This window comes from Ambystoma mexicanum, chromosome 5p (genome assembly GCF_040938575.1).
Source record: "Ambystoma mexicanum isolate Mex_15411 chromosome 5p, UKY_AmexF1_1, whole genome shotgun sequence".
Classification (NCBI taxonomy): domain Eukaryota; kingdom Metazoa; phylum Chordata; class Amphibia; order Caudata; family Ambystomatidae; genus Ambystoma; species Ambystoma mexicanum.
In genome coordinates, this window is record NC_090930.1 from 809,010,106 (window position 1) to 809,029,339 (window position 19,234).

General features: G+C 46.7%; 1 protein-coding gene across 5 annotated transcripts in view; it reads left to right on the forward strand.

Moving 5' to 3' along the window:
• Positions 1-19,234, forward strand: part of BBS9 (Bardet-Biedl syndrome 9) — a 3,505,410-nt gene that overhangs the window by 413,056 nt on the left and 3,073,120 nt on the right. The window lies entirely within an intron of this gene.

Consider the following 19,234-nt stretch of genomic DNA (forward strand, 5'->3'; position numbering starts at 1 on the left):
CAGTCGATGGCCAAGTCTTGTTTCCTGTGAAAGTCTCTTGCCTTCGAGGCCTGATGTGATCAATTAACAAAAACCTATTTTGGATGCTGACCCTTCTCAATTTTTCAATTTGTTTACCACAGTTCATGTAGGATGATGGCTTCTTCCCTGGCTCCCCCTCTTCTGGGTGCTGACCCTTCTCAATTGTTTTCCACAAATCTATATGTCCGTTCTCTTCTTATTTGGAATTTGGATGTTGGCTTCACCCTTGGATCTCCCTCTGCTGGGCTTGGACCTCTCTTCTCTTCTCTTGCATCCCTCCTTTGGGTTCACTCTTGCCATCTCTTGACTTTGCTTTCTCTTTCAATCTTGGGGTGACAACTTTTCACCCTTTGATCCCCCTCTAACAGGCTCTGACCCTTTCGATTCTTAGCCTCCCTTCACCGGGTTTAGTGTGGCTCTCGATCAGGGTAATAGTGGCTCACCCCTCTTTACTTTCAATGTTCTCTTTTTACACAGTTCAATGTTTGCAGGATTAATTTCCCTTTCTTTCACAGTGCTTGTAGATCAAACTCTTTCGATTGTACAGAGATTTTGCTTGACCCTCATTATGACCACTTTGACCTATTCCGCTGGCTCTCCTACGGTCTTCTGGTACTTGTAGTTTCTCTCATATGGGGCTCGACCAGAGTCTCTTGAGTTTACACCCATGTGGTGCCGGTTTCCCTCTGTAGCTGGTCTCCCCTTCACACTTTTAACCGTTCGTTCAAAATTCACCAGCTTTGGTTCCAACTTGCCACTTCGTGATTCTCACTCCTCACAGGCCGTTTATTATCGGTTTTCCCTCTGACTCACCAGCTGTGTCGAACCTCTTGGCTGTTGCCTTTCTGGAGTCAACGCCCGACACCACGGGTGCAGGAGCTTCCCTCGCTCCTGCTTTTCGACATAGGTTTTCCCCGTGTACCGCTGACATCTGCTGCAGGACACTTGTGCTATTGTTCGTGGTCTTCAGCTATCTTCCAAAAAGGCTCTGTGGGTCTAGGACGAAAAGGGCAAGGTCACTTCTCTTCTCCCCAACCTCTCGATTCCTGCCGCCTTTCTCCTTCTCTTGAACTGCCTCGTGTTAGCCGTCTCGTCGTGTTGTCTGCCATGCTCGCCTTGCTTGTATTGCATTCTCTAGCTCCATCTTTTATCCCTGTGGAGAAAAGGAAGGGCCGTCCGCTGTGTGTGTGATTTACGTCAATTGCCTGACTGTGCCTGACCCTTGTGTCGGGACATGTCAGGTAAACAAGTTTTACATCAGTCTGTTGTCTTGGGTGTGAAAAAGTATTAGTGTTGGAAAAGGTGGGGGGGAGGGTTGGAGTGTAGAGTATCCTACTATGGGACGGGATAAGGAAGGTTTGTGTAATGGACAAGAATGACCGGGATGAAGAACACAAAATAGTTATTTTCTGGGTGGTCGGGGGGGGGGGGGGGCGGTAGTGTTCTGTCCTAGTAAACTGTGATTTTGGAAGTTGACAGAGGGACGGGATTGGTAGGGTTTGCAGGGTAAGCAGGAATAGCTGGGGTCGTGACATGAACAAAGGGGATTGTGGGAATCGTAGTGTTTTGTCTGATCAATTTGGGAATGCGGAAAATGATACTAAGAGGAACCGAACGGAAAGAAGGAGGATAGTGAGTATTGGAATGGAGACTGGTGAAACAAAGATTCTGGGAGTTATGCTTTTTGGGTGTAACTGGGTTTGGCACACTTGAGGATTGATTACGTACAGAAGGTTTGTTGGATCTGGGCGCGAGAGATCTAACGGGAGAAAGGGAGGCAGATGCACACAGCCCATGAAAGCCTCAGATATCTCGCCCTTCTCTCCTTCTCTGGCACAATACAGCGTCTCACCTGGGGTATTCCCCCAAGCATAACCCCAGATTCCCTTATCCAGGTGATCCTCCCCCACTGGTCCACCCCCAGGAACTGGATCCAACAGCGATGGGCATGTCCTGGCCACCTGAATAAGGGATTCTCAAGGTTTTACTGGTAGAACACTGTTGGGTAAAATTTTCATTTTATATGTAATTTTGCCTGCAGTTGTAAATCCCCAAACTTTTTGCTGCTGTTTAAACACCTTAGTCTTAATTTGCCAGAGAAGCACAGCCCTCAGCTGCACTCCTCTGGGCTTTTGCTCACTTTTTATGGAGAAACTGACATGCACTTAAGACGGTCAGTACTGGGAGACTTTGTTTCCCTTGGTCCTTTTCCAATGTTGCAACTTTTCTGCAACATGTAACAAGTGCACAAAGTGCTGTACCGTGCAGTGCACTTGGGTTTCATAGTCATTTCCAAAAGACCCTAGATAATCTCGTAGGACTTTTTGGGAGATGTGCAGATGTGTCATGGACAGAGCTGGTGGCAGCTTATCTTGTCATGTAATTTTAACCCTTTCCTGCCGTTTTAACCTCGCTTGCCGCATTTGGCACGAATGGGTGGCCTGGCTCCAAAATGGCTATGCCACAAGGTTCTTTGTCCTGTCCTTTGGCCATCTTGCCCATTTGCCTTCCCCAGGTTGAGCCGACCCAGGTCAGTCCTTATTTGGTCATGCAGTTTCCTGTGAAACGCCAAGCTTTCACAGGCTTCTGCATGCCTTGTGTGTGTGCCTCCAGGATGTGGGCTGGGTTGTCTGTCCCCAATACACATCCTGGGTGCCAGAGAGTCTGGAGTGCTGTGAATGCCTGGGACCACTGTGGTCCATGATTGGTCCACGTATGGAGTGTGTGTTTGCGAGCAGATCTCCCATTGGGTCCTCTCCGTTTTGGCATGGAGGGAACCTTGGATAAGAGGAGGCTGAAAACACCCATACCTCTCACTGAACTAAGGATAGGATCCAAGTATCCTGAAACTAAGAAGCCGAGTCGCGGGAACCACTGGTGAACCGCTGGAAGGTTTGCCACCCTGAGTCCGCTGTCGTCCCGTGGGACCCCTCTGTATCTGATCGTCCTAGTAGGTCTGCAAAGACGCTTCGACCCATTAGAATAGTGGGACCAACTATTCTCGGCACCTTCAACAAAACCTGCAAGTAAGCCTTCTCGGAAGTGTCCCTGGGCCAATCAGTGGGCTGACCAGCTTATGCAGGATCTTTGCTCTGTCTCTGCCCTCAATTTGGGGATGCCCTCGAAACTTGGTATACTGCTAGCAATGTGTCCAGGGCACCCTCACACCGAATTTCGTACACTTGGCGTCCCCAGGTCTGAAGTGAGACGAGTGTGCCAGGGCCGGATTAAACACGGTTACCGTGTTGCCCATCCGTGCAGGTTCGCTACATTTGTGACCCTCTTTCCCCTGAAGCCTGCTGCAGTGAAACTGGCCTGATCCATCTACCAGGAGCGGATAAATCACCACTGTCCCGTTTGGGAATCCTCACTGTATCTTCGGAACTGAAAGCCGCAGAGCCCTCATGTTGCTGCAGTTGAACCTGTGACTGAAGGGGACTCGACTGGCGAAGTTTGGTCCGGATTGCCCCTGGGGCCGGTGAGTAACCCTAACCGGTGGCCCCTAACGCCTCCATCCATTATTATGCATGAGTGGCCCCTGGGGGTCCCTCTCCTTTCCACTGCTAGTGCGAACTAGCGACCTATTCCCAAACCTTGGAAACACCTTTGCCTTCAAGTGGAGGCCCTCCTCGAGTAGTGGGAATCTATTCTTCATCGCCTCCCACACCTTCGTGAGCTGCTGGAGACCCCTGAAGTGACCCTGTTTTGCCCATTGGAACAACCGCGTGCGCCTTCACTACATGTACTATTGAGCAAAAGGATCCCCTCTTCTTAGGGTTTGGACTGCCTCTTAGGTGTGTGTTTGATGTTGAAGGGGACTAAAGTCTATCTGCACTGCCTATTTTCCTTCCCCTCTAGATTGTGAACATATTTCGTGCCTTTAACCCTTTAGACCCGAATGGTCTTGTATATATCTTGTATTGATTGTGTTGTGTTGGTTTAGTAGGATTGCTGTGAATATTTTACTGTGTGTTTTACAAAGGCCTTGTAGTAAATGTGTTTTATATTTTTGATATATACACCTGTCTGGGAGTAATTTGTAAGTGTCCTTGCTCTGTGTACTCATTGAGGTCTTTCAGTCAGCCTCACCCCTCCTGAGATTTAGTCTTGACCGCCTACCATAGCTACCTTGATTGCTCTGGCTTGTCCAGCAGTTAAGCTGTTCCAAGAAACTAGGCTGGCCTTCTGAACTTCTGCCCACCAGGTCAGAGTTCAGAAATTCGTTTTAACAAACACCCTCTGGTTTCTCACAGGGGCCACGCCACACTCATTTTTCATAACCAAACAATAATATTATTATTAACATTGGCCCTGTAACTGAGCCCCACAACACTGGCGCATTCCAGTCCGCACACCAACAATATTAACCATGTAACTGAGCACACAACATTTGGTGCATTCAAGTCCGCACACCCATTGCGTTACTGGGTTCAGGTGGCCCGCTCAGCACCTGGCAACCCTAATTTTCCTGGATCAAACTGTTTGCCCTGAGGAACCATGCTCCAGTCCTCCCACACTTGCTGGAGACGCCCCTGGGCACTTGCCTGGGGGCAGGACAGGAAGAACACCTCATCTTCATTGACAGGTTGCCTTTTCGCTGGCACTGCCAGCTGGGCCACGCCTGGTCTGGGCAGTCTCTTTCCCATTGCTTGTCTAGTGTCTTCTTTTGGGGCAGTCCCTACTACCGGCGCGATTGGCCTGGCTGGTAATGGGGCTGGGCAAACGCTTACAAAATTGTCTTCTTTCCCACACTTACTGCACGTGTCCTCTTTGGCTGGGCACTCATGTGCGTGTGGCAGTCCCCATCCACACTGTGGGCATAACGTTGTGCCCATCTCCATCCATGACCCTCCCCTTTCTGTGCCGGCTTACTTCCTTGCCATTTGCCAACAGCACACACCTCTTCTAGTTGCACCCGCTGCATGGGGACTTCTAGCTTGAACTGCAGCCTGGAGGCGTCAATAGCGGATGCTCGTTCCTCTGCTAGGTCTTGGGACCGTCCCAATTCTAGGATCCTTTCCAAGGTTAACCCCGGCTCCCTGAGGATCTGCTTGCTCAGTTTGACCAAACTGCAGCCATAGATTATTTGCGCCCTAATCTCATTGTCCTCGAAGATGCCCAATGCACAGGAAAGCGCGATGTTCCAAAGCTTGCCATGAAATGCGTCTAGGCTCTCCCCTACCTCCTGTCTCGCAGATCTCATCCAGAACCTTTCATAGTTACGGTTATTTATGGGCATAAAGTATTCATTCTGCAACAGCGGCGGCATATGATTGATCCCTGTGATGCAGAGTTTTGAACAACGTTTGAACTGCGCAGCCTGCGGACTATAGCAAAGAGGGCCTTTTCGCAATTTCATTACTTGCCACAGCCTCAAAAAACAGTTCAAGGTTTTCCACGCATGCTGTCCATCGGGGTCCCAGACTGGCAGGTGCTCCCTCCTCATCAAAACCACAGTGACGCTAGCTGTCCGTGTTGACGGCATGCCCCACCAGCTGCCTTGGCACCATCTTGGTCATCACCCATGGCGTACGCGATTTGTTCGTGTGGCCAGAGCCCATGGGTGTGTTACCGGGACTGAGATGGTGTATCGGCGAGAGGGCGCATAAGCATTCCCTGAGTGCCACAACCCTCTGGTTTTTTCACTGCGACCAGCCAGAGCAAAATGCAAACTGTTTCCCTCCCCCAGCAGGCCACAGGACATTTGTGCTCCTTTGGTGTTTCCAGTCCCTCCCTGCAACTCGGCTAATGGACTGCTACAAACGCACAGCACAGACAGAGATGCTGAGCACAGAAGTTCGAACCAACGAGGTAGGAAAAGCCCCACACAACCCCTTCTCTACACAGCAATCTGCATGCACTTCACTACAATGCAACAACAAAACAAACCACACATAGTCCCGCACAAGAGCACATGGGAATCTACCGAGCCGTAAATCGCAATCCAAGCTCAGCGAACAGTGCAAACCAAATTGAAGCTGTAACAGGACATCACAACTCTTGCTCTACCTCTTCCTGCTATGCCTTTAATAAACCCACCCCACACTCCCTCCTTTTGAGATCCGCCTGAGTGCCAGTGAACCACTCCGGTGGTGATAGTGCGCGGTATAAATGATCTTTAACATTTACACAGTTGCAATAGCCTAACACACGTGCAGCTGACAAATCGCGATAGTATCTCCTAAATGAAAACTGAGAAAATGCAGAGATGCTATTTATATTGAAGAGCTTTCCGAAGTGCCAACATCATGCCATCATGAATATAAAGACAAATATACCTCTTAACAGCTCAATGCTGAGTTTGGACATAGTCAACGTGTTGGCTTCCAGCAATTCTTCCAAGGGTTCATGCTAAAATGAGTCATTAGATGTATTATTGCTTCCTGTGGCCTCTGCACTCCAATCAAGGTGCTCATGGACACTGCTCATTACTTCTACAGCTTCAGTACTAGGAAGAGTGATGGGACACCTGAAGTAATGATCCCTCTTCTCTGTGTTTAGATGCCTTCAGACAAAAATGCTTTTGAATTTGTTCCACAGCTTTTTGAGGGCGCCAAGGCTTTTGGACTGCAAAGTATAGACATTATTTTGGGTGTGGATTGCCTTTCACAGTGGGGTACTGATGCATTGTAGAATTGTAGTCAGGAGAGACCTGAAGACATGTCATGTATTCTTCACAATGCCATCCACCAGAGCAGTCAGCTCTTCAACTGATAATTTGATTATTAATATTTTCACGTCCATGGTCCTGTTTCATTAACAGTTGAATTGAGATGTGGGAGATGGCATGAAGAATGACCAGGAGTCGGACTCAGGCCGTGTTTAGGATGACTCAGGCCGTTGTTAAGATGCAGGCACAGAGAGGCAGTCGTGAGGAGTTGAGACAGGATATAGGTTGCACAGTAGGAGGGTAGTACAGAAGGTTCAGCCAGCAGCACATGTCCTTCATGAACTGAGGGTAGGTTTGACATACCGGGGTGGGTGAGTGTGCTGCACATGGAGGTATTCAGGATAGCATGTGGCCGCAACACAGATGGTATGAGCAGACAATTAGATTTTCTTGCAGTACTTGTTGTCTTTTACTGACATTCAGAAGCAGTTATGGTGGGATAATGTTCCCTGAAAAACCGAATTTAAAAGAATGAAAGTGCAAGTCAAGAGTTATAGTAAGGGGACAAGTGAATCAGATTGGCAATCGTGAGAGAGGTTGATTTGTATAGCATTTGCATATCTGCAAAGGCCGCAACCAAGTGCATTCGAAAAAATTATTTGTAGGAAATGGAGGGCCACCGTATGAAAGAGAAAATAGTCACTCGTCGAGATTCTCTATCTGCGGGTTTTTTTTCTCCAACTATCATCTCAAAGAAAAATGTATCTTCTGAGTTTTTGAGTAGCAAAAGTGTGTTAATTCCACATTTGCTCCCTAGCTAGATAATGGAATGCGTCTCCGCTCCCCCACCCCCCCTTCCAGGGTTATTTTGAGTTTATGTGGGCATCTCAGCAAAGGGCTAAAGGTAATCCAGGAGTTAACAATTGTATTTTAAAACCAGGGAAATATAATCCCCTTAGGTGAGGTTTTGAAGCTGCCTGTCTGGAGTAGGTCACTCGAGATCTTTTACCGATACAGCTGGGTAGATTTAAGGTTAAAAGCCTTTACAAGAGATCCTATTTAGCATGACACTTACATTAACCATGCCCTTCCTTCAGGTATTTCACAGGGTCCGGTGTGGCCAGGGCAAAACATTCAGTGCTTTTTGAGAGATGCAAAAACCATCCCTTTGAGTTTGCGTGGAAGGCATAGATATTTTGGTGCCCCAAGAGAAAATCTTGCTATTGGTTCATAGCACTTACCAAAAGATTCTGATTTAAAAAACTGAAAATCTCACCAAGATCATGTAATGGCCGCCAGAAATATGTTCTCTTCCACCAGTACCAAGGGTCATGGACCTTGCACACTCTACCCCAGGGTACTCCAACTCCAGGCCTCGAGGGCCGGAAATGTGTTGGATTTTCACACTACTCAACATTAATATTCATGAGAAATGTGCATAGAAACGATTCTACATGTATGCATTTTACTCATGATTATTAATGAGGGATATCATGAAAACTCGTCAGGATTCCGCCCATCGAGGCCTGGAGTTGGACAACTCTGCGTCTAGTCAAATTAAATCTGTCCACATTTTTACCAATGTAAGCTGCAGTATGACATTTCCTTCACAATACCGCCTACCAGAGGCCTCTGTACTTGTGCGTTTTCGCTTTCTCTAATGTGCTATATTCGCAAAGGTATAACTGGAGAGTAGTGTACAACTGCAGAGTAGTGTTTATCTATGTAGTCCAGGCGGACTGAATGCCCCAGTCCCATAGCTTCTTATTTAGAGTCAACTCAGTTGTTTTTTGTTACTGGGGTCTATCATTTTGTGCACAAATATTCCACGTTTCAATGTCACTGTGGCCTAGATTTTCCAATATCCAGGAATAATAGTTGGCATTAGATCATATTGATATGTATAGTGCTTCATGTCGGACTCCTCCTGCTTCATAATGTTGCAAGACAGGTGTTATTATTACCAAATGTAATAGTACTCAATTTATAAACTGCAGAAGGATGAAAGGCTGATTCAGTCCTGTTGAAATATGAACTTGGAAAGTGCAAGCTGGCACATTTCAGAGCTGAGCTTTTAACTCCCATAACACAGTAGGCTGTCTAATAAATGATACCTATCTGGTACCCTCTTCTGTCATCTCTGTCCCTTTTTAAATCTAAATATACTACTGTTATGTTTACTAGTGGGCCATGACATATTCTTCCTGCTTCTGAGCACTGTAATAATAAGCGTTCCATTAATAAGAAATGTCACCCTCATAGCCAATGCATCTCCAAATGCTGCGGCATAGAGAAATAGCTGTTAAGATAGCTCAGCAGACAAAGTGCAGACTAAGCAACCCATGAGCATGTTTCAGCCTCATTGGGTGTCAAAAGTGCAGTGTAGCTTCAGTCTCTAGGCCCAGCAGGCTTGGGACCAACGTCTGGGCATTCCTGTCCCACTCAGGGTGGCTTATGCAAAACCAAAAGGGGATGGCTGCAAGGTATTGAATCAACCATAATCACAAGCACAACTCTGGACAATCCCCCACACCATCATTTTTCAGTCTGCCTAGCCATTACAGAAGGGAAAGACCATATGCGAATCAGATCAGGCCATCCCAAACTGCTAGATCACAGCCTTTCTACATGAGACCAAAGGCAATCCCAGACATGTTTTCGGCCTCCTATTTCGTTTGAAGGTGCATCCCAGTATCTGCATTACACAAATGCAGTAAGATGATATCGGTAAAGAAACCAACATCCCATCCCTCAGAACTGGTTGCACTCAAGTAGCCTTAGCTTTCTTCATTTATAAAAACTTGTTCAAAATAATTAAACAAAATAAATAACAAGATGATTTATTGTTCTTGGTTATGACCAAATCTTCTTACAAACAATCCATATTTAACAGAGGCAAATGGAATTTGGCCAATGGATTTCGGACCGCTTGCTTCTTCGTCAGGGCAAGCTCTAAAAATATATGCTAAATAAGTCTATTATAATGTGTCTAATTAATAAATTGAATTGGCAATCTCCTGGTGTAATCAACTTGAAAGTCACATACTTGTCTGGTAGGAGTCCAAATTTCATACAACACAGAGGAATGTCACAATGAAGGCATGAGATTAGGCAATAATTATGTAAAAACACATGCTAGAAAACCAATTTCTGTCTTGATAGATTAGAAAGCCATCTTTTGAAAACTTCTGTTGGTTTACCACATGGTGTACCAATTCAGTTTGTAACAGACCAGCTTAACATTACTCTAACATTACTCTACTTTGACAAAATCTTAGTGTTGCCAGTTTTTATGTTAAGTGCCAGAGGTAATACATTAATGTCCAAATTGAGGTAACTCTGTTTAGAAGAAAATAGTACTGACTGGATTGTTTAGTTATTGTAATTCCTGTTTGGCGTTAATACAGTTTCATTCTGGTCCGAATATTTCTGTTTCTTCACAGATTAAAGAAGTAAAAAATATCCAGTTAGTTGGACTTTCAATTGAATTATAACTACTTTGACGAATCAGGACAATTTATTACCTTCTTCACAGTGGGGAGCCACTGCCTTTGAGGCTAGGGAGGTGAGCCCTCTGAAAAAGACTCTCTCTGGGGCTCAGAAGAAAGCAAGACCTTACTGGGGACAAGGACTTGCATTCCTACAAGGAACTCCCCATGAGGAATACACTGTCTGCATATATGGGAATAGAAGAGACAGAGGTTTCACATACTGACGTTGATTTTATATCATTGGCTCAAGGTAATACTGCCAGTTCCTTGAACGGAGCATTCTCCTTTGATATACAGCAGCAAGAATAAAGGGATGAAGAACCTAGAATGGTGGAGGAAGAATCGTACGCAGAGGTAAGCCTTGTGACGTACAGATGTCCTCCAGGGGTGGAGCTGTGCTCCTCCGCGGTCAGTGCTAGCGTGGAAAGAGGCGGAGAGAAGGCAGAGACACTGGAAGGCCTGCGCAGAGAAAGGTGATAAAGCCAAGAAAGAGACTGGTATGGTAGGACTGTCTACATGGAGTCTTGAACACGCTGCAGCTGGGGTGGGTCTTGGACTGTGAGGAACTTCAAGACGTCCTCACTTCTCCCCCTGTAGCCTCCTCTCAGGTGGCCAGGGAAGGCCGTCGCTTTTGGATCCTGACCCCGGAGGTGGATATGCGAGAGAGTATAACCTGGGAGGAGCGGGAGTGGGGAGAGGATGCCTGTAAGTGAGACATGGCATTCCCCATTTCCCTTTCACAACAAACCCTCTATACCTGTTCCTTCCCTAAAACAGTCCCCAAAACCTACCAGTATGTTATTGGGACAAAGAAGACGACAACTTGAACAACACACCCTCATTTTATAAATGCAGGCACATATCAACCTTATTTGAGTACAGGGACGAAGAAGAGGCTGACTAGAACAACACATCCTCATTTTGTTAATTCAGACACATATCGACCCCAACCAGGTACTGAGACGAGGAGGAGGACAACAAGAGTAAAGCGGGACTATCGCTTTAGTGGTGAGCGGTTCAGTCTTTTTTTGAATAATCATGGAGGCAGAAACTTTAAAAGCCAGAAACAAGATGGAAGTCGGCTGTGGGGGTCAGCTGGGAACACAACTCCAGGTCAGTAGCGTGGCAGGTGGAGTGCTCAAGACCCATGTGCATATGCAGAGTTTATTCGGCAGGAAGCGAAGCAAAGCCAAGGTGTGCTGGAAGCCAGTAGCAGTCAGTGAGAGGGAGACTGGCGTGACCGAGCGAAGCAGTCACAGTAATCCTGACCTGTAGGTGGTGCATCACTGGGGAGCTAGGCCACGAGCCGCTGGGAGAGGGAGATGAGGTAACAAACGAGAAAGCAGAGACCCGTGGTGGCAGAGACCTCGCAACACCCGAAGCTCCGACTAGTGGCTGTGGGAAACACCGGGCTGGCAGGCAAATATGAAAAGATCATTAGTCTGAATTAGTTTGAATACCGAATGAAAGGAAAGCTTTAACAAGTACTTTTGAATGCCGAACAGAGCCAAAGCAAGTACTTTTGAATAACGAACGGACTGAAAGTCATTATAAATACTTTTGAATGCAGAGCAAAAGCAACTTTTGAGCACTCATGAGCTTAGTGAAAAAGGTGGTGAAATTAAGGAATACCACGCAGTGTATTTGCTGAAACAAAAGTATTGGCAAAGTCGAGATAATACCCAGAACGGTATGGTATGAGAAATCATGTATTGGCCAAAGCCAACGGAGTTCAAGGGACTGCATGTTATGAGGAAGCATTGGCAGGAGCCAGGAGAAGCCTAGAAAGGGGACAAGTTGCGCGACCGGTAATGGGTGGACTGTGTGGTACAACAACTGTGCCTACAACAAGTGGCACCTGCATGGAAGTAGTGTTGCTGAAAAGCAGCCAAGAAAGAGGTATTGGTTGCGTGACCTGTAATGGGTGGACCGGGTGATCTGACAACTGCGCCTAGACCGAGGATCCTGTATGAAGAAGCCATTGAAAGTATCCATAAAGAGGTTTATGTTGTACAACAACCTTTTATGTGACTCTGAAATCAAGATATTGAACTAACTATGTGAACTAGTAAAAACAACCAATATCAAAAGAGCTGGGAAGAGTCCCAAGGAACTGTATTGTTTTGAGAAAGCTGGAAGATTTGAACTCTTGATGGAGACCCTAGTATCCTGTGAACTATTTTGAACAACAGTTAGTTGTGAGGGCAAGCATATATTTTAGACACAGACATTTGATTTGAATTGGACTTCCTGACACAGAGTATCCGTAGTTTTCTTTAGGCAGGGAAATCGCACCTTAGCATAGGGCAGGTTAGGCCTTACTCAAAATCCTCCCCTTGGAATGCTGATACTGCCGAGTCGGGCAGAAGCAGAGAAGCAGATGCTTACTTGCCGGCGAATGGTAACAACCCTGTCATCCCACTGGAGCACACCCAAAGGCAGAGAAGGGACCGTGGTTGCCCAGGGTGGAGGGAGGCGAGCAGAATGAAACGGAGAGAAAGAAACTGAAAAGGAGTGTTACAGGAACCCTAGAAACCCACTTTTGGATTTTGGTAGGAAACGGACACAACCAGAGAGGTTAACGGAACTTGAAAGCCAGAGGGGCCTGGAGAGCCCTCTAGAAATAAGTGACACTAGTAAAAACATAAGATGGGAACCTAGAGGGTTCATTCCACTTGTCCAAGATATAAAACTAATGGAGGGAAACTTGGTGGAAAAGGAATAGAGAAAACCTTCCTTCACGTAACGAACTTGAGACATTTGACTTATACAGAAACCTACAAGCCTATCTGAAGAGGCTAACGGGAGAGCTGAGAAAATGTATTTTCTGAACTATTTTTATTTATACTGGAAAACGTCTCCAGGGAGAGATCCAAAGGACAATTAGCCGAACAAAACCTAAGCTGAGACTATTGCTTTGGCTTATTTTCTTGTTTTTTTCAAGTAGTAGTGCCAGATAGCAATTAGGTTTGGCCTGAGGACTACTTTTCATTTTGATGGATGAGCATCCTAAGCTTATATGGGTCGGGAAAATACCTATTAGTAGTAGGAATAGATTGGCCTTTTCTTTTTAGTTTAATAAAGACCCTTGAAAATGTCCTCCTTCTGGTTCAACACACTACTTAAAAACATATGGCTGATTAACATATTCACATATTTTGACTAACCCAAGCATCCCTGCATTATTTTGATGTTTTCTTCAATCAGGATAAGAGGAAATTATTAGTGATTTTTTTTTTTTGTATCTGGTGGAGTCTTTTAAGGTTTTAAGTGCCAGGCTCCCAAGGCAAAGCCTGGATTCAGATTTTGTAAAATATACATTATTGTGACTGTAAAACATTTACTAAATGTATGTCACTAATTAAATGGAACAAGGGAGTTGTATTTTGGGAAATAATGTAGAGGCTTTTTGGATTGGACATGGACTGGCTTAGAGATTTCATTATGTCAATTTGACCTTTTAGGCCATAAATTACATACAAACGTTCTAAGTTAATGAAGTGTTGAAGCGGTGCTATTCATTTTCTTAAATTATGATGTGCTTTTTTTTGTATCTGTGTATTAAATTTAATTTTGAAGCTGTGTTGTAACTTATTTGTATTCTGTATGGACATTTTGATTGGAAACTATAATCATACAGAGTACATAAATAAAAGAACTGCAGGCATCAGAATGAAACAAGAAATAATAAACACTCTAATAACAAGTAGTACTAAAAACAGCAGGCGATTCCTTTAAATTAAATAATCAAGTAAAAGAAGGGGATACATATAGAACAGTGAACACACAATAAAAGAATAAAACGGCTCTAAAACTGAAAGGTTGAATTAATGTATTCAAAATAGTAGTGAAGCGGCTCAAAACCTGGGATCCAGTTAATTGATGTGGCACACATGAGGCTTGAACCCTGGTTCCCAGTGATGGGTAGACCAAGTAGGTATTCATCTCCACCATCCACCTCTGTTATACATAAACAGGACACATATGCTTAAAGGTAAACCTACATCATGCTTTTCTTGTCCCTATGCTCTTGTGGCCAGCACACAAAGGAGCAATGCTTGGACTCCCTGTTGAATGGTAAGGAGACGCATTTTGCTGAAATGATAAAACAGTGTCTCCAAATGCTGTGTCTGGCATTATAGAGGTGAATTGATCCCAAAAGAATGCTGAGTTGTGTTGATGAGGGCAACCATTTTGAAGTTTTTATATTAAAATAAAAAGCAATTTGTACAAATGTCGCTCTCAAATACTGTGCTATCCACCTTTCCATTTCACAGGTTCTAGAAAAGGCTTCAAAACCATTATTGAAAGTAATAAACATTACATCTGGTGTCCTTCCCAACTTTGGATACTGTGTCCTTCTTTTCAGACTAGCAACTTGATCAAAATAACAAGATCTCCAGAACACTTGTTCTAGACCAATCACCAGCCCAAAAAGCATGTCACAAAAGACGCCACAGAACACATATATACCAGAAGTAAAGTTCACAATTTATTAAGGAAAAGGTAAATTGGGGAATGCCTGCCATGGTGTAGGCAGAATATAAAGAGAGATGTTCCAATATGAAAACAGTGACCGGATTGACAAAACAATAAAGTGGATTCCCTGTTCTAGAAGGTTGGTCCTACGGTCTGGAGTCCAATAGTCTTGGCATAATCTAGAAATCGGGATTGCTGTGGGATCTCACCCAGGACAATTTCCATCAAAGTCTCTCACAGCCTCGGGGAGCTATAATGTCCAATTGCACTCCTTTATCATTGGCAGCATTGCCTTCAGGGATGGTTATTTGGCCTAAGTGATGGTTGGACATCACACATCCTAAGACGTCTGATATTCTCTGCAGTGGGCAAGGTGCACAGTTCCCGCCTCCTGCTTGTAAAAACCTGGGTAGGTGGGGGGCGCTGTTGCCTCGAAGATGGCCGCCTAGGTGGAGAGCTTTGGCTCGAGCGAAATCCTGTTACCCCGAATATCCTTCCAGTCCACAGCTGCTCAGAAAATATTTACAAAATACTGTGGCGGAGGACCCGAGGAAGTGCCCCTTAGAAAACGAAGCTCGCCGACACTGGGATTGAGAAGATATTAGTCGTTGAAGTCGCGGCGCTCAGGGAGCTGAGACGTAACCGCTGCTAGGCTCCACGCCGCTCCCGCGCGAGCCCGGAGGGGGAGGTGCGGCCTACCAACTTACGAGCGCTGCTGGGGGGCGGCGGCGCTCCCCCTCTTCGCTGAACGAGAGCTTGGGGCAGCTCCTTTCGCATCGGGCCTGAGAGGGCCCCCATTGAGTGCCTGAAGACGGCCGGGATTGCAGCTCGTGCCCTGGACCCCTGCGGCAGAAGTCCAGCGGAGGCGTGCTGGTGAAGTAAGTGGGCCGCTGGTGGAGGCGGGGAGCGCCGGAGGCCCTGCGACATCGGGCGGACAACACTTGGGGGTGGCACGGCAGGAAGCGAGACACCCTGAGATACGGCGGCCGCTACTGCGGCTGCGAAGCATATAGTGCGAGAAGGCCCAGCCTGGATTGCCTGGACACGGGGAGTGAGCGCATCAATGAGACCGAGGCCTCCCTGCCTTGGCGGCGGCTCGGGGGAGAGGCGGGGGTGCGTGGCTGGCCGCAGGGTGTGATATTTGCTTAACACACCGAGTACCTCAACAACTTGGAGAACTGCACTGTCACAATTCTTCAGACAGGGAAACACACGCCAGATAAATTAGCACTTGATCCTCCAGGTGCACTGTGACACGGCTAGTCTACCGCAAATGGACACGAATTGCTGGAGTACCAACTTCCGCACCTGCTGAACTCCTTCAGAAGACACCAGAAATTCAGGCATATACGTGCTGAGAGCTGGGGGCGCGATAGGCGGGGAGATATTGGGGACAGGCCGGCAACAGTGAAAAGACACCACTGCAAGATCACAGGGAAGCGAGGCGGGGAGACAGGCCGAAGTGACAATCTGACCACTGCAACGCCGGTTGCTCCAGGAAATCATGTAGTGACCATATGGACGGTATACCCTGTGGCCAATGCCCTTGCATACGCCGGAACTGTGTAGATCCGTAACTAGGCCCCTGCAGTGAAGATCTTTTGCCCGTAGCAACAAAGGCCCAGTTTCCCGCCTGTACTGCGGCGCACCCTGGCCGTGGGATCAGGGCAGGGGCTGTACTGCCAACCTCCATTGTAGCCACAGTGGGCAATAACTGAACGCAGGGACAGCGGTTCGATTCACGTGGGAGAGCACAATCCACTCTGCAGGAGGTCACTTTGCCTAATGGGCCGCACTGAAAAGAAGGCCACGGGGCAGAAAGACCGGCCCAATGGACTCCTTCGCCAGCTCCCAGCTGCAGGTGACAACAGGAGGGGCAACACAAACACCGGAAAATCGAGACACAGATCCCTTGGACCGACTGGCAACAATTGTGCAGAATGGGTTCCTGGCCGTCAACGTTAAATTGGATGACATAGTGGCGGCGATTGGATCCTTGAAAGCTCGAGTCGAAAAGGAAAGCGCATGCATCTCGGAAGCAGAAAACAGGATAAGTGTAAATGAAGATGTGCATTCGCAACATGGCCGTGATATAGCCCTACTCCAGACGGAGCTATGCAAGACTCAGAACAAGTGCGAGGATCTTGAATACAGTTCCCGCAGAAACAATATCCGTATTGTTGGGGTGGTGGAGACGTTTGGCAAAGGCTCCATGGAAAGGCAGGTGGAAGAACTGCTGAAATCCGTACTGGGGGAAGAATCCCTTTCAAACCATTTCCTCGTTGAAAGAGCTCATTGCGCCCTTGCACCAACCCCCAAGCCGGGCGCTCCACCCCGAACCATTATTGCATGTCTCCTGAATTATAGGGACAGGGACATGATACTCTGGCTGGCCAGGAAAAAAGGGACACTGCACCATGAAGAAAACAGGATCCATATATATCCGGACTTTTCTGCGAATATACAAACACAACGTAGATCCTATGAGATGGTCAAGAAACAGTTACGACTCCGCAATACGCCTTATGCTTTAATTTTCCCTGCAAAAATGAGAATCCAACATGGAGGCAGGGCCCATTTTTTTGAAAACCCTACAGAGGCAATGGCATACGTGGAGGCCTCCATTCAGCTGCCCCCCAGAGATCGCATAAGGGACCCACATGTAAGACCCGGCCCGGGTGGAGGCAGAAGAGATCCGATAGACGGATGAATTGCGCCTCCTTTGCAGCAGTAACATGCTTTTCTTTCCGCAAAGTCAACACAGCTGTACTGGACTAAGATCCGATGTGATCGGGCCGTAGAGTCTCCCATGTGGGCGACCAGATGGCTGGTCATTGGACGGCAACGAAGCACCCTCAGGAATGTTCCAATCAGTTATTTGGGTCCATCGTCAAGTTGGGGCAGATGATGTGGGTGGAGGATGGGACAGGGCGAAAGGGGAAGTTTTTTTGTTGTGATAACCAACCGGACGAGTTTAAGTCTGGGAGGAGAGTTTGCACTGTTGAAGGTTGTTGGTTTGTTGAAATAAAGTCTCGCAGGTACTGGTGCAACCCTAGTTCTGGTCACTCGTACATTCATGGCTGTTATAATACATTACAATGTGTATATATAGAAAATGGGTGACGGGTTGAAGATTAAACTAATGTCATGGAATGTTCGAGGCCTAAATAACCCAATGAAGGCCAGGAAGGTTGGTAATTATGTCACCAGGCATGGGCCCCACATTTTAATGTTGTAAGAAATGCATGCACAGGGCTTGGTTAATGAGAAAATACTGGCAAAAGGGGGCAAACAGTGCTACTACACAAATTATTCCTCGCAGTCCAGAGGGGTATGCACTCTTATTCACGAATCACTAGGTTTTATCAAAAAGGGCCACCTTGTGGACCCGATGGGCATATATGTGTTGGTCTGGGGGGAAATTGCGGGGAACACATGACCCTGGTGAACACCTATGGCCCCAATCTCGATGACCCGGACTTCTACTTACACATACTTGAGATCTTTGTTAAGCACGAAGCGGCAACTATACTATGGGGAGGGTACTTTAATGTGGTGCTCGACCAGACTCTGGACAGATCCGCCAAGGCAATCAGGCCGCCTTCCAGGACGGCGCTAGCTTTGAAGCAGATCATCCAGCAACTATCCATGCTGGATGCCTGGAGAGTGCTCCACCCAACAAACAAGCGCTACACGTTCTACTTTTCCATACATGACAGCGAGTCACGTATAGACTATTGGTTTGTCCCCTCAAATACAACACACGCCCTACAGAATTGTGAAATCCTTCCCCGCACACTATCTGATCACTCCCCGGTGACACTGGAAAATACTCTGGGAGATGCCCCTAGGCCGACTAGAAGATGGAGAATACCTAGAGACATATTAAAAGACCCAAACGTTGCTGAAACCCTACACACAGAAATTGCCAATTTCTTTGCAGACAACATCGGGTCTGTTGACCACATCTCGTCGGTTTGGGAAGCATTTAAAGTCTGGGCGAGATGGGCCCTGATATCTAAAACTACGGGCCTTCTAAGGGAGGTATGATGGGACCTGGCGAGGGTGGAGAAGGAACTGAACGTTCTAGAGGAAGTTTACAGCCGGACGCACGGTGGAGACACCCTGGCCTCAATACACAAATCTCTTAGGGAATTTGACCGACTGGCAGTAAGGGAAGTGCAATATATAGCAGTCCCTGCAAGGGCTCGCAGATACGGGGAAGGGAATAAAGCAGGGAAAATGCTGGCCAATTTGGTTAAGCATGAAAAACAAATGGCCCCGATCGCATCAATTCACACGACACAAAACGTGATAATAACAAGCGAGCAGGGAATAAACGATGAATTTGTTGACTTTTACAAAACACTATACGCGAACAAAGATAGGAAATCCCCTGATGAGATCAAAAACTACCTTGCTACATTGGACCTCCCTAAACTTACAGAAGAAAATAAACTACTATTGGAGTAACCTGTTATGGCAGAGGAGCTCACCGAGGCAATCAAGGGGCTTGCATCTGGCAAAGCGCCGGGCTCGGACGGCCTCGGAGTGGAATTTTATAAGGAATTCCGGGAAGAATTGGTCCCCGTTTTGCTGGAAGTGTGGGGAGAGGCCCTGGGTAAACAAACTT